Genomic DNA, 12,543 nt, shown 5'->3' on the forward strand with positions numbered 1-12,543 from the left:
TACATTTAACCCGGTTCAAAATGGTTGCCCAAGTCCACTGACCCCTAAACACAAAAATAACTAAAACTCAGTTATATAAATACTGAGGTAAATTTTGGTGTGGCAATATCTAAGAATTTTTCCTATGACATACTCGGAGTTCTAACAGAATGTCCAATGTGATATGGTGACACTACAGACATTACTGTCAATTTGAGTGAATATTTTAACCAGATATTGTAATTTCCCCAAACTTTGATTTGCCACCCTGTGTTGTGTTCACTTCTGTTTCCACATTCAGGTCTACAGGTTGAGAGGTAGATTGTCCATGATGATCTAGTGTCATGGAAAAAAAAACATTCAATGTTGCTTGGACTCTTTTCCTTTATTGTTGGAAGATGTTCAAAAAGACATTGAAGCATGATGCAACAAGGTTGGCTGGAGTCGGTGCTGTGGAGGCAGAGTTGGCAGGTGTGTAGCCAATGAACATCCATCCAGGTTTTCTCAAACAATGAACTAGGCAGACAGGCTGTGAAAGGAATATAATATTTATTGATCTGCTTTCTGATACTGTCAATATTATTTTTCATATATTAATACACTTTATACCCTTTTATTACTTTAAGGTCATTGTGAATGCTTTGGTATCACCGTTTGTGAATCAGGCACCTTTAGAAGCTGGACACACGCACTTAGCCCTCCTCACCCGTAAGAATCCTTGAGAAACGTTTACCTCCAACGACTTCCTCTGTGTTTTTTTGTCTGCTGTGGGTTTGTTCCAATAACAAGAAGGGGAGGGAGGGGGTCCCTGATGGGTTTCTACAAAACAAACTTTTTTTGGTCAGGAAGGGAGAACCAGATCGGAACCAAGGTATCAGAAGTATCAGAAGTTCTGTACTTGCAATGTTTGCTTGCTGTCTTCCATTTCTCCCTGAAACTTTGTGTCATCAAATTTGGTCAAATCCATACCTGGTTGTTTTTCTACAACACGGGCTTGTAGAGATTCACATAGGGTAAAGGACAAACTGGATGTGACTGGTGCTGAATATAGGGTTAATTTCCTGTAAAGGCTGATGAAGCCTGGATGTGTGGGATTTGCAGCCAACCACATCTTAAAGAAACAAAACTAACAAAGACAAGGAAAGAGACAAGAATCGGAGAAGCACCGTCACACAGCCAATCCTACTGCTACTACTTACTCCTTCTCGGGCCTTGAGATCATCAGACCAGCTGTTTTTGGCCGTACCAAAAACCAGGCTGAAGCTCAGAGGAGATCGGGCGTTTTCAGTCATGGGCCCTAAACTCTGGAATAATCTGCCCATCAACATTCGACAGGCCACCTCAGTCTCTATTTTTAAATCTCTCCTCAAAACACATCTGTTCTCATTGGCATTTAACACAGTGTGATCTCATTTGGTATTTTGTTGTTGATGATTGTGTTCATCCATTTTGCTTTTACTCCCTGACATTTAACGCAGGGTGATTTGATGTAGTAGTTCATTGTTTCTCATTATAATTAATGTTTTTATGCTTTTATTCATGTTGCTGTAATATGTTGTTATTAATATTTGATGCTGTGATCTTTTTTGGTAAGCACTTGGATAACAGTTACTGTTTTAAATGTGCTATATAAATAAACGTGACTTGACTTAAATTCATAAAATTATATATTTATTTATGGTGTCACAATGGAGGTGTGTACCAGGTAGAACAGACTGATGATAGCAGACTCAAAAACCCTTATAAGGATATAAAGATATTTATTTATAGTTTAACCGTCAAAAACATGTACAGGATTAAGACCCTGGAAACTCTGGAAGGGAAGGAGAGAGGTCTGGGACTTGAGAGGAGTAGAAGATATTGAAGCTTGGTGTTTATCTTGCAGGTCGTTGGTTGGAGGGCAGTGTAGAGAGGGAGGTGGAGGTATCCAGATCCAGGAGGTCCATCAGAGAGGCGTACAGGTGGGATATGGAGGTAAATGGTAGGAAGGCGAATGAAGACTCGTGACGTACAGGTAGGTGCAGGAGTTGAAGGTTCAAGGACATTCAGTACAACCTGAGGTGCAGGAACCAGGTTCTATGAGAATGCGAGGAGAACACAAGGTTACTTAGGTCTAGAGGATTGCACAAGGAGGCCAAAAGCACAAGTACCAGAAGGTAAGTAATGCTCCAACAATGAAGGAAGCACTTCTGCAGCCTCTTATATTCCTTGTGGTAATTAGTGGGATGACTGTCAGCTGTTGCTTATTGGTACCGCCTCTGGAACCATGAACCTGTGCAAAGAACTGAAAACCCTACATATGGTTGTGCCATAGACACAATGACTAAATCTGTATTTTTGTTTCACACACAATATAGTGTTTTAGGAAGATTTTCCATTCATTCAACCTTTATTTATACTGGTTAGTCTCATTGAGCCACAAGGACTCATTTACAAGAGAGACCTGTTCCAGACAGACAGACAACAATGACAGTAAACAATGACAGCAATAAACTACAATAAAAACACAGTTAAAAATAAAGAGATACATAAAAAATACATTATTATTTTGAAAATTATGTTGATATTAGTCAGCCAAATGAATTCAGCAACGCAGCTGATTATCTTTAAACTACAATCATGTTAATGATGAGCTGTGTGATCAGCTCTGGTGCATCTTGTTTTATTCAGTTATCTTATGTAATTTTTTTTTTTTAATGTAGGTGAATATTTCATCACGGTAATGAGTCACTAGGATATTTTTTGCTTTGTAGATTGATTTCCTGGTCATTCTTGATACCTGGCCATAAGGGTGAAAAATGAATCATATTTTTAATTTTAGAATGTTTTTCCAAAGTGAGACCCCAAGTGCCACATGTTTTGAAGCTTTTGATGGCTCATAGGATGATGTGTTGGTCCTCCTCCATCCTTACTGCTTGTCTTTTTCTGGCTTTGATAGTGTGGCAGTAATGTTTGAGCAGACTTTCCACCTTTCTACTTCCATTAGGAGGAATATATTTCACTTTCCCCTTTATTTCAACACATCTATTCCTTTTTCTGAGCCACGCATGTGTATAAAAGTATGAAAAATAACAGGAAGGGGGAAAAATGGTGTTAACAGAAGGTGATGAAAGTGATGGAGACAGAAAAATTGCAGAGCTGATGTACTGGATGCAAGTTCAGATCTATCTGAGGAAAATGGGTTTTGCGAGGGACAGAGTAGTGGTGTTGAAGTTGGGAAGAAAACAGGTGAGGCATGCTCAAAGTACTGGACTATAAATATGAAATGATAAGGAAGAAAAACAGACATGACCTGCTCAGGTGAAGAGAGAGATGCATATGAGTACATTATGTTTTACTTTTGCTTGCTTTTATGTATTACTAGTATGTTCATAATAAAAAAAAATGCTCATAATAGCTTCACGTAGGGCATTAACAGAGTACTCGAGTAATCTACACATCGATTGCTAGGACATCTAGAGGTTAAAAATGTAACGTCGGGTATCCGTAGTGACGTCATTATGTGACCACGTATGACCGTAGGGGGCGGTGTTGCACTGTTGCAGGTCACAGAGTATGGTGTAACACCGGGTACAATCCACCGAACCAGAACCAGTTTCGGTTTAAGTTTCGTTTTTGACGTGCTGCATGTTTCTTCACTTTTGCAGCTAAATAATAATAACTAATAGTTTGGTTTTTCCTGTGACTTATTTGCAGTATGATAAATGGTAGGAGCATAATATACGCTCCCAATGTTTTGTTGGTCTTTTTTTTTGTAAATAATTACCTTTTTTTTGCGGTTTTATTTATTTATTTATTTTTGTATCTTGAGATCTATGACGTCATCAAATACTCGAGTTCTACTCTGGTTTTATTATGTTAATGTCGAGTTTAAAAATTATATACTGTTCAACCTCTAGCTTCACGTGGTTAGGTTTAGAGTAAAGGGTCTTGGTTAGGTTCAGGCATAAGGGTAAGGGGGTTAAGTTTAGGGTCAGTCCTCTGGGTCAGGTGTAAGCTTACGTTTAGGAAAAGGGTTACATAAGCTGGAAAAAAACAAAAAAGACACTTTCTGGTTTACCCCCTTGCAATGCTTCCCATTATCAGTAATAATAACGATAATAACGTACCTTTGAACCTACTAGGAGGTAGGTGGGACAGTTTGACTGCTACATATGGGGATGATAACAGCTAATAACGGCCATTTAATGGACTGATAACATCCAAAGCTGCTCGTTGTTTTACTTCCTCCCCGTCGCTGATCGAAAAGTGAGAATTGAAAATGTTCTCCGTCCATCCGTCTGTGCATGTTGTGGACACCAAAACTTGAAAAATAAGTGAGGTATGAGACTGAAGAAGTCTTTTGGATGAAAGATGAAACATTTCTACAATTTATTTGTTTTTTGAACCCATCCAGAGGACTTGACTTAACTTTTTTAGATAAGTGAGGTAGCAACTTCAATTTTGGTGTATGGGACCTTTGAGCCATAAGAAAGATTACTTTGGAAAATTGGGTTGCCAGATCAAAATCCAAGATGGCCTCCAGTTATATATATATATAAACTTTGTGAGTTGGATAACTTGAAAATTTAGCAAGGGGCCAACTTCTTTTTTAGTGTGTGACTGCATGTAGGTGTAAGAAAGGTTATATTCGAAAATGAGGTTGCCACTTCAAAGTCCAATATATATATATACTGTGTATACTGTATATACTTAAACCAGCTACCTTTATTACTTGAAGAAACTATGCTTTATAGTTTTTATTTTGTTTAAAAATGTGCTTAAATTATTGGAGTATTCAAAAATATATCTACAGTATAGTGGCCAAGGCCTGACATTGCAGTTGCACCTGGTGGTGGATACATTTGCTCCCTCCACTCACAGGATCCTTCACTGCACTGTCTAGCACAAGAAAAAACAAAAAACAAAACTTCTTATGCACAGTTTAATTCCTACCTGCTTCAATATCTTTCTAAAATATTAAGGTTAATTTGCATTCCCTGATCAATTCCAGTACCAAAAACACTCATCTCTGCTGTGGTTTTCTAAGCAGATATTGTGTTCTTCCCCTCTGAGAAACATATTTGAGTTTCCTAATTGTCACATATATCGTTTGTTCTTCCTTACCTGTATTCTCCTGGATTTATATTTATTCTTCCACAGACTTTGTGTTTTCTTTACAATATTCTCATCAGTTCAGGTATTCATGTTGCACCACCCTCAGTTATCATTACTAGAAATTTGTGGACCTTCTGTCTCAAAGCACAGCTGGATTTTGTGTAAAAATTGAAAATTTCCTCCACTTACCATCCTCTGGTGTCTTGCAATCATTAGAATCCTTTAGAACTTGCCAGCACATGACAGTTTACCAATTGTAAGGTTGTTGCGGAGGGTATAAAACTGACAGTAACAACTCTGAAACCAAAAGAGACAAGTTTGATCAATTTCACCTGTCTAAGACAGCAGATAGCTCACTTTCTTTCCTGCTGTGTGAAGATACCCATGGTGCTTTCAAAAATGATAAACTACCCTAATTGTCTCTGAAAGTTGCTCTTCTCAGGAACGGTGTTCTCTTGGATGCCAGTGTGATGGTATCCATTCATGTTGCTAACAGGCCTCTCTGTTTTGAGGTGTTAGCAGTTACTGGACAACTCCAGGAATACGTTTGCCAACGAGGAAACGTTTGTAATGGAAATTTAATAGGTAAATGTTTCAGATAGTTTTTACTTTTCAAGAAAAAAAAGGTGGGGGGTGCAGAAAAATGAAAAACACCGTTTACGATGTAAAAACAACGTGACTTACACTTTCACAAACATTTTACTTGACAAAAAAAAAACAAAAACAAAAACACGTGTGATAACATCACAGCTGGAAATGAGAAGACTGAGTTTTCTGGGTGTGAGACAGAGCAATACAACAGCTGCAGTATCTGGAGGAAAGTGAGGTGTGCCCATTATTTTAGGATTGTATTAATATATATTCGCTAAGTTCCTGGCAAAAACCAATGCAGACACGTTCCTGTTTTTTAGTATTCTAAATCACTTTACAACCTAGCTGTTTTTTTTAATTAATTTTTTTAAATACCATTTTCTTTTATTTGTTCTTCACAGTGTGTATGTTTTTTTATGATTGTCTACTGTTATCATCACTCTTTGTTAAAATCAGGTCTCTCCTGTAAATGAGTCCCAGAGGCTCAATGGGATTAACCTGTATAAATAAAGGTTGAATGAATATGTCCATACATGCAGCTCAAATAATCTATCCAAGGGCTACTCCTCACATTGTTTTCAGAACAGATGTGAGATCTCCAGGTTTTTCTTCAGGTAACAGTTGCTCTGAAGTGTTTCCTGCTTTTTCTCTGATATTCTTTCTTGGTAATTTCTCGTGAAAGTTGAACTTTGCAGAAACTAAAAAAAAAAAAGAGTCCAGATTTTCACAATTATTAAAAAAAATTCTCACAGTTCAAAAAAAAAAAAAAAAGTATGGCAATATTTTGTGCCATTTTGATTCTGGATTTCTACATGGATTTTTTATTTTATTTTTTCAAAATAAAGAACGTTGATTATTCATAAATACATATAAAAGAATGAGCAATCATCTTTTAAAACTATAACACTAAACTGCAGTTTGAGAACAGAAACACGATAAACATAACAAAACAATTTTCAGCCAGGTCATCAGGACAGTATGTTTTATTTTATTTTTTTTTGCTGAAATGTTTCACCTTCCATCCAAAAGGCTTCATCAGTCAAGGAAACACAACACAAACCTGATTCTTCCCCCAAACAGCTTACTCCAAAGTGGAACAAACCAGTTATGTTGGTGCTAAGATGGTGTTTTTGACACGCCCCTTCTCTGGAGCCAGCCCTCTTCCTCCTTTCTTTTTTCTGAAACGTTTCACTTTCCATCCGGAAGGCTTTGTCAATAAACAATAAACATAAATATAAAAGTGCTCAATATTTTCATAGTGTAGCATGAATTGCTCAAATTATGACCCCTGACCCTTATTCATCTTCCAGACTCACCATGAATCGTGTTCTTTAAAGTTACATTTGACTTCAATAATGTCTGATGTTTTTCTACACATTTCCTGTCCTTTGGCACAGAATCAGCTACAGTCTGACTAACGTTTATTTTATTCTTCCTATGTTTCTAAGAAAGAAAAACAAATCATTAATGAAGTTTGTTTTATTTGATTAACAAGTGTGAACATGAATAATTTTGATTGTTGTTTTCAATCATTATAATGAAATCATGTGAAATATTACATTGTGAATAACATATTTCTCTGTTCTGTTTTTCAGAAAGTGATTATTCCTTCATAGACTCCTGTGAAAAAGTAGTCTTTGAGCTGGAAGCTGTTTTCTTCAGAGGGCAGCCACAATGTTCTCTAGACAGTCAAAACGATCTTCTCAGAGCTGTTGTTTTGCACAAAGTTGCTTTGTGTAAAGGGCAGTTCGCCTTGGACCCCCAAACTGAGCAGTTCGTCTCCGGCCCCGAACCGGAAGACGGTTCGTCTGTGGACCTGATCCTGGAGGTTGTGCTTAGGTCCACTCGTTCAATTCCTGAGCAGATAAACATGTCGCTCAAATTACAAATGTTAGCAGTTTAACTAACTGCAGAAGATGAAGCCTTTTCTCACTGCAAGAGTCACAGTCTTAGCTGAAGGTTGCGATGGATGATGCAACTTCTCATCAGCTGCTGCCTCACAGACCCCTGAAGCTGTCTCTGTGACGATCATCTACCTTGGGCAGTTCCCGGCGAGTCCTCCTCATGGTGTCTCTGGTCAGATCCACCAGCGAACCCCAGAAAGACACTCTCTTCTTCCTCCACCAAAAGAAGTGAGGGAAGGATCTCCACCTCTGGGCTGCGATGTCTTCGTCTCTTAGCAGGTCTGGGCTGGAACCCGCTGCATCAGCAGATGAACTGTGCACTCTGTGCACTCTCATTCCTGTTTTTCACACCGGGCAGTCTTGTCCACCTCAAGCCACACACTCAGAGTTGTCTGCCTGCTGGGTTCAGTATGGTCCATGGATTCTGACATGATCTGTTTAAGATGTTGAGCCTACGTGCAGGCAGACCGCAGGAGACACCAAGGTAAAAATAAGTAATCGTTATTTATTTAAGCAAAACAAAATCTGATGGGGCAGCAAAAACTTGCTTGAAGGGTGCAAACGACAAGAGGAACAGAAAATGTCGGGCTTGGAAACACAATCCACAGACAAAGGAAAAACACAGAGAAGCTGAATATATTTAGGGAGACTAATAGGAATGACAAACACCTGGGGTGATGAAGCTTGGAGGCAGGAGAGACAGGAGCAGAACAACAAGGAAGAAAGACACTGGGGAGTGCAGGAAACACAAGGATTAGAGACATGACAGGACACAACATAGATCACAGTCCTAAATGAGTCCTTGCAAAATAATAATAATATATATATATTTTTTTAAAACGCCAGTTGAAAATCTTCACCTGCCGTTGAGTGTGGCTCTTTTGAGAAAATAACGTTGGAAAATGAGAGGATTTATCCAGCAATTTAATGAGTCTATATCATTGTATATCTTAAAATAGATAATAAAGTTAAATTAACTTAAAAAAAACAACATTTTGAGCAGGTGTTTGCAAAAAAAATACTGAATCCACTTTTATGACAGTGTTAGAGGTTTTATGTTTTAACTTTCACTGAGGCCGTTTCTTAAAAGAGACTGTTCTGTTTTGTGATATTTATTTTTTTTAATCGTGAGTGGCTTACATGACGTCAGCGAAACGTTTCAGTGAAAATATTACTTTAAGTAAACTTTGTACTGTCAGTTGAAGTCAGAAGTCTTCTATTTTGTTTTATTCACATTTACATGCTGACACACGTGAGTAAACAGGTTTGGAAGAACAACAGACACAAACTGATTGTAGTGCTCAGTTCCAGCAGTGGTAGCAGGATCACCCCTGTAATGATACAGAATGGGGGGGTGCAACCCACAGTTTGACAACCACTGGTGTTAAAGATTGCATCTAGCAACAGCGTTTAATGTTTTTAGACTCGTGGGATTATTTCCCCACCTGTCATGAAGCTAAATGAGCTACAGCGTGACTAAACATTAAATAGTGATTAGGAAACAAAATACAAAACACGAGCCGGTCTTGGAAAGAATCACCCATTTCATTTTATTTTGTTTTATTAGAAAATATCCACACACCATAAAAATTACATGTACAAAACTATAGATTTTAAATTGCCTTTATGTACACATACAAAAGATAAAGCCCCCTCCCCCCCTCAAAAATGTGAGAGGAATACAAGAGGGGGGAACGTGAAGACTATGCATTTGTTAATTTTTTAGGGGTGTGCTTACTCTGGGATGGACCAAAAGGTTAGAGGTTCTCCTTCAATTTCCTGTTCTACCGTTCTACACATCAGCAGGGAACCAAAACCATAGATATGGTGATGCTGGGGACAGCAGTGAGTGCAAATACGTGCACATTTAGAATGGATTTGAGATAGCTTTTGTTCCATAAATCCCATTTACAATTGTTAAGTTATTAGAAAAATGAAGTGTAGTACCATTCTAGAGAACTGGGCTATACTAAATACGGGTAGGTCTCTTACAGTTGTATATAAAGATGCAGCTGTTCAGAGACAGAACAATAAGTGGGGTGCAACCAGTTATTAACACTGCTACGTGTACGTAAATGCACTCAGTGGAGATAATAAAGATGCAGTGTGCCTGAATGATGACAGCCAATATGTTAAAAATGCAGGCTGTGAAATAATTCACGCTTACAACATCATTTTTCTTCACAATCATTTTGTGACTCGCAGAGTAGAATAATTTGCGTGAATCTCTTCAGTGTTGGAAGGGATGATAATGTCTCAGATGAAGAAGTTGTGCTTTATGATATCAATATGACAGATGTGAGATGGTACCCTGCTACTTATAATGTATTTATGAGCGTCTTCCACGACTTCCATCATGATGCTTTCGTTCTGATCACTGGGTCTGAAAAGAAGCAGAAGAAAAATGACTTGTCATGTATCACAATGTTCTGTTTTCATCACAAAAAAACTAATCAAAAGTTATTGGGCTGATCTTAATGACCACAGGGGGGTTTAATACACAAACAAAAACAGCTTAAAACCCTTATATTTTCATTCGAAAAGTTCCAGCCATAAATCACTGTTTAGCTCAGTGCTTCTCAATTATTTTCTGTTATGCCCCCCCAGGAAGAAGTAAACATTTCGCGCCCCCCAACTCTCCGCCGCGACTGTAAATAATATGTCTATAAAACTGTTATAAGTACACCTCTGCCTAACATTGTGTCCTAATTTTTTTAACTGTAAACATTTTTGACCATTTGATACTGAAAAATAAAATTAAATGTAATCAACAAATAAGAATAAATTCAAATTGATCAGCAAGATTTTAACTCAGGAGCGTTTTATAAAACACTTTGACCTATAAAACAAAAATGAATAAAATAATTTGTGCTGATTTTTTTAACATCAAAATGAGGAAGTCAGGATCAATAAGCACACTCATCGATAAAACAAACAAAAAAAAAGTCAACATGAAAGAAGAAAGTGGAGCAGGTAACCATCTTGCTTTGAGTTTACTCTTTGTCGCCTGCATGCTGTGGGTGACAAGTGTCCAGGGCGTCATAAAACAGCAGCTTAACTGCGGAGGTGAATTTATTTTGTTAGCAAAGAATAGAGTCCTAACATTTATTAAACATTACTTTTATAAACTGTGCTTTGACAAACTCATTGATAAAACTAAACATATAGTCAACGCAAAAGAGGAAAGAGGGGGCGGGTGTCGCTCTCGCTTTGAGTTTACTCTTTGTTGCATGCGAGCTGTGAGTGACGTCCAGTCCAGTCAGTGTTGCCAGGTGTCTGATAATTATCGTATTTGTACGACAGTTTTGCCATCTGTACGATGTACGATCAATAATCCCAAAAAAGGCCAAATATACAATAATTTGACCATTCCGTGAATGTGTGGTTGTAATCGGTTGCCATCAGCCTCTCGCAACTGTCTGTTGGAGTGTTTTTGTGAACCCTGAAGGCATCTGTGTCCGCAAACAGATGCCACGATTGGCTGGAATTTCCAGCCAATCGGGCTTTTCTAAATGTTACCTACGAGTGACGTGTTTGCGTTTGCCTCAGAACAACGGCCATGATTGGATGAATAGTCCGCTGCGCCCGCCCCATGAGTGAGGAAAAGAAAATAAGAAAAGGAGAAGAAGCGGAGTCAGTCTGGACGCAGACCCATCACTACTGTAGTGAATAAATAGATTTGTTATTTTGGTTATGACGGGTGTACGATAATTTCACTCAAAATACGATAATTTGATGTTTCTAGTACAATAATCCTACATTTCTCACCTGGCAACACTGAGTCCAGAGCGCATGGACATAAAAACAGCAGGACGGAGGAGGTGACGGATGGTCGGAGTTTATTTATCATGTCAGAAGCAGAGGGGAGAGACACAGTTCATGCATGGCTCCCAAAAGGACAAGGCAGCCATATTTGTTCATAACTTTATTATTAGGAACGCATGCGACAAAATGAGAATGGTGAAAAAAAAAAAACTACTCCCTGCGCAAAAAAAGCATGTTTTCTAGGGTCACATGCGCCTCCACTGGCATTGCCCCGGGCCCCCAGGGGGGCGCGCCCCACTAATTGAGAAGGACTGGTTTATCCACACATACAGACACCTCTCATATATGTTCTCCTCAGGCAAACAAACAAAAAATCAAATTTTCACTGATGCTTTGCATGTTTCAGGCCAAATGGCTCAAACATGTTTATGTATTCCTTTTACAGAATGGGCCCTTGATGATGTGAATTTTGTTTACTTGTTTTGCCAGTGAAGGGACAGTAAAGACATTTCTGAAGTGATATTCCATCAGGAGTTTAGTAAACATATGGACTGGCACACTGATAATCTGATTACATTTACAGCTTCAGTATCATTGGCAAATGTGATCAGTGCATGTACAAACATATAGTGAACATGTTTTTGGTTTGAGAAAGCTATTACAAATAATCTGGTAGGCAAAAGAGTAGAGGTTAAATATTAGCTTATGTAGCATTATTCCATACTGCTATGTTGTTTTTAAGAAAAAAAAAACTTTCACAAGCATAAAACCATTTAAAATGCCTCCCCCCAAACACACAGACACTCACAAACACAAATGCGCACATTTGTTTGGGCAGCTATTAGCCTAGCCTAGACAAAACGTATGTCCTTTTCTTCATACTCCATTCTCTATGACCGGGGCTGATAAAGTAAAAAATACTGTTTAACAGAACGTCACTTCAAAAATGACCAGACTATCCTTTTTTTGTGTTCAAGCCGGATTACAAGGGTGTTAGAAGTAGAGCTGCCAGGAAATAGACAAATAGGAAGGTCAAACAGGAGATAAATGGCAGCAGTTAGAGAGGACATGGGAGGGGGACAGAGGACACAGAGAACAGATTGACATGGAGGAGGATGACTCGCTGAGGTGATGGTTAAGATGAGAACAGCCCCCCAAAAATAAAGCTGTTAAGTTGTAAATTATCGCTCATCTGTTTGGTCTCTAT

The 12,543-nt window shown here is 38.3% G+C and overlaps 1 protein-coding gene across 1 annotated transcript in view; it reads right to left on the reverse strand.

The window, feature by feature from the left end:
* Positions 1–9,805: 9,805 nt before the first annotated feature.
* zgc:172282 (leucine-rich repeat and fibronectin type III domain-containing protein 1-like protein) overlaps positions 9,806–12,543 on the reverse strand; it is a 128,799-nt gene continuing 126,061 nt past the window's right edge. Inside the window, exon 9 of the mRNA XM_037677462.1 lies at positions 9,806–9,954. The gene's annotated coding sequence lies outside the window, so the exon portion shown is untranslated. The remainder of the gene's footprint in view (positions 9,955–12,543) is intronic.

Source organism: Nematolebias whitei, chromosome 6, assembly GCF_014905685.2.
Source record: "Nematolebias whitei isolate Nwh7 chromosome 6, NemWhi1, whole genome shotgun sequence".
Taxonomy (NCBI): Eukaryota; Metazoa; Chordata; class Actinopteri; order Cyprinodontiformes; family Rivulidae; genus Nematolebias; species Nematolebias whitei.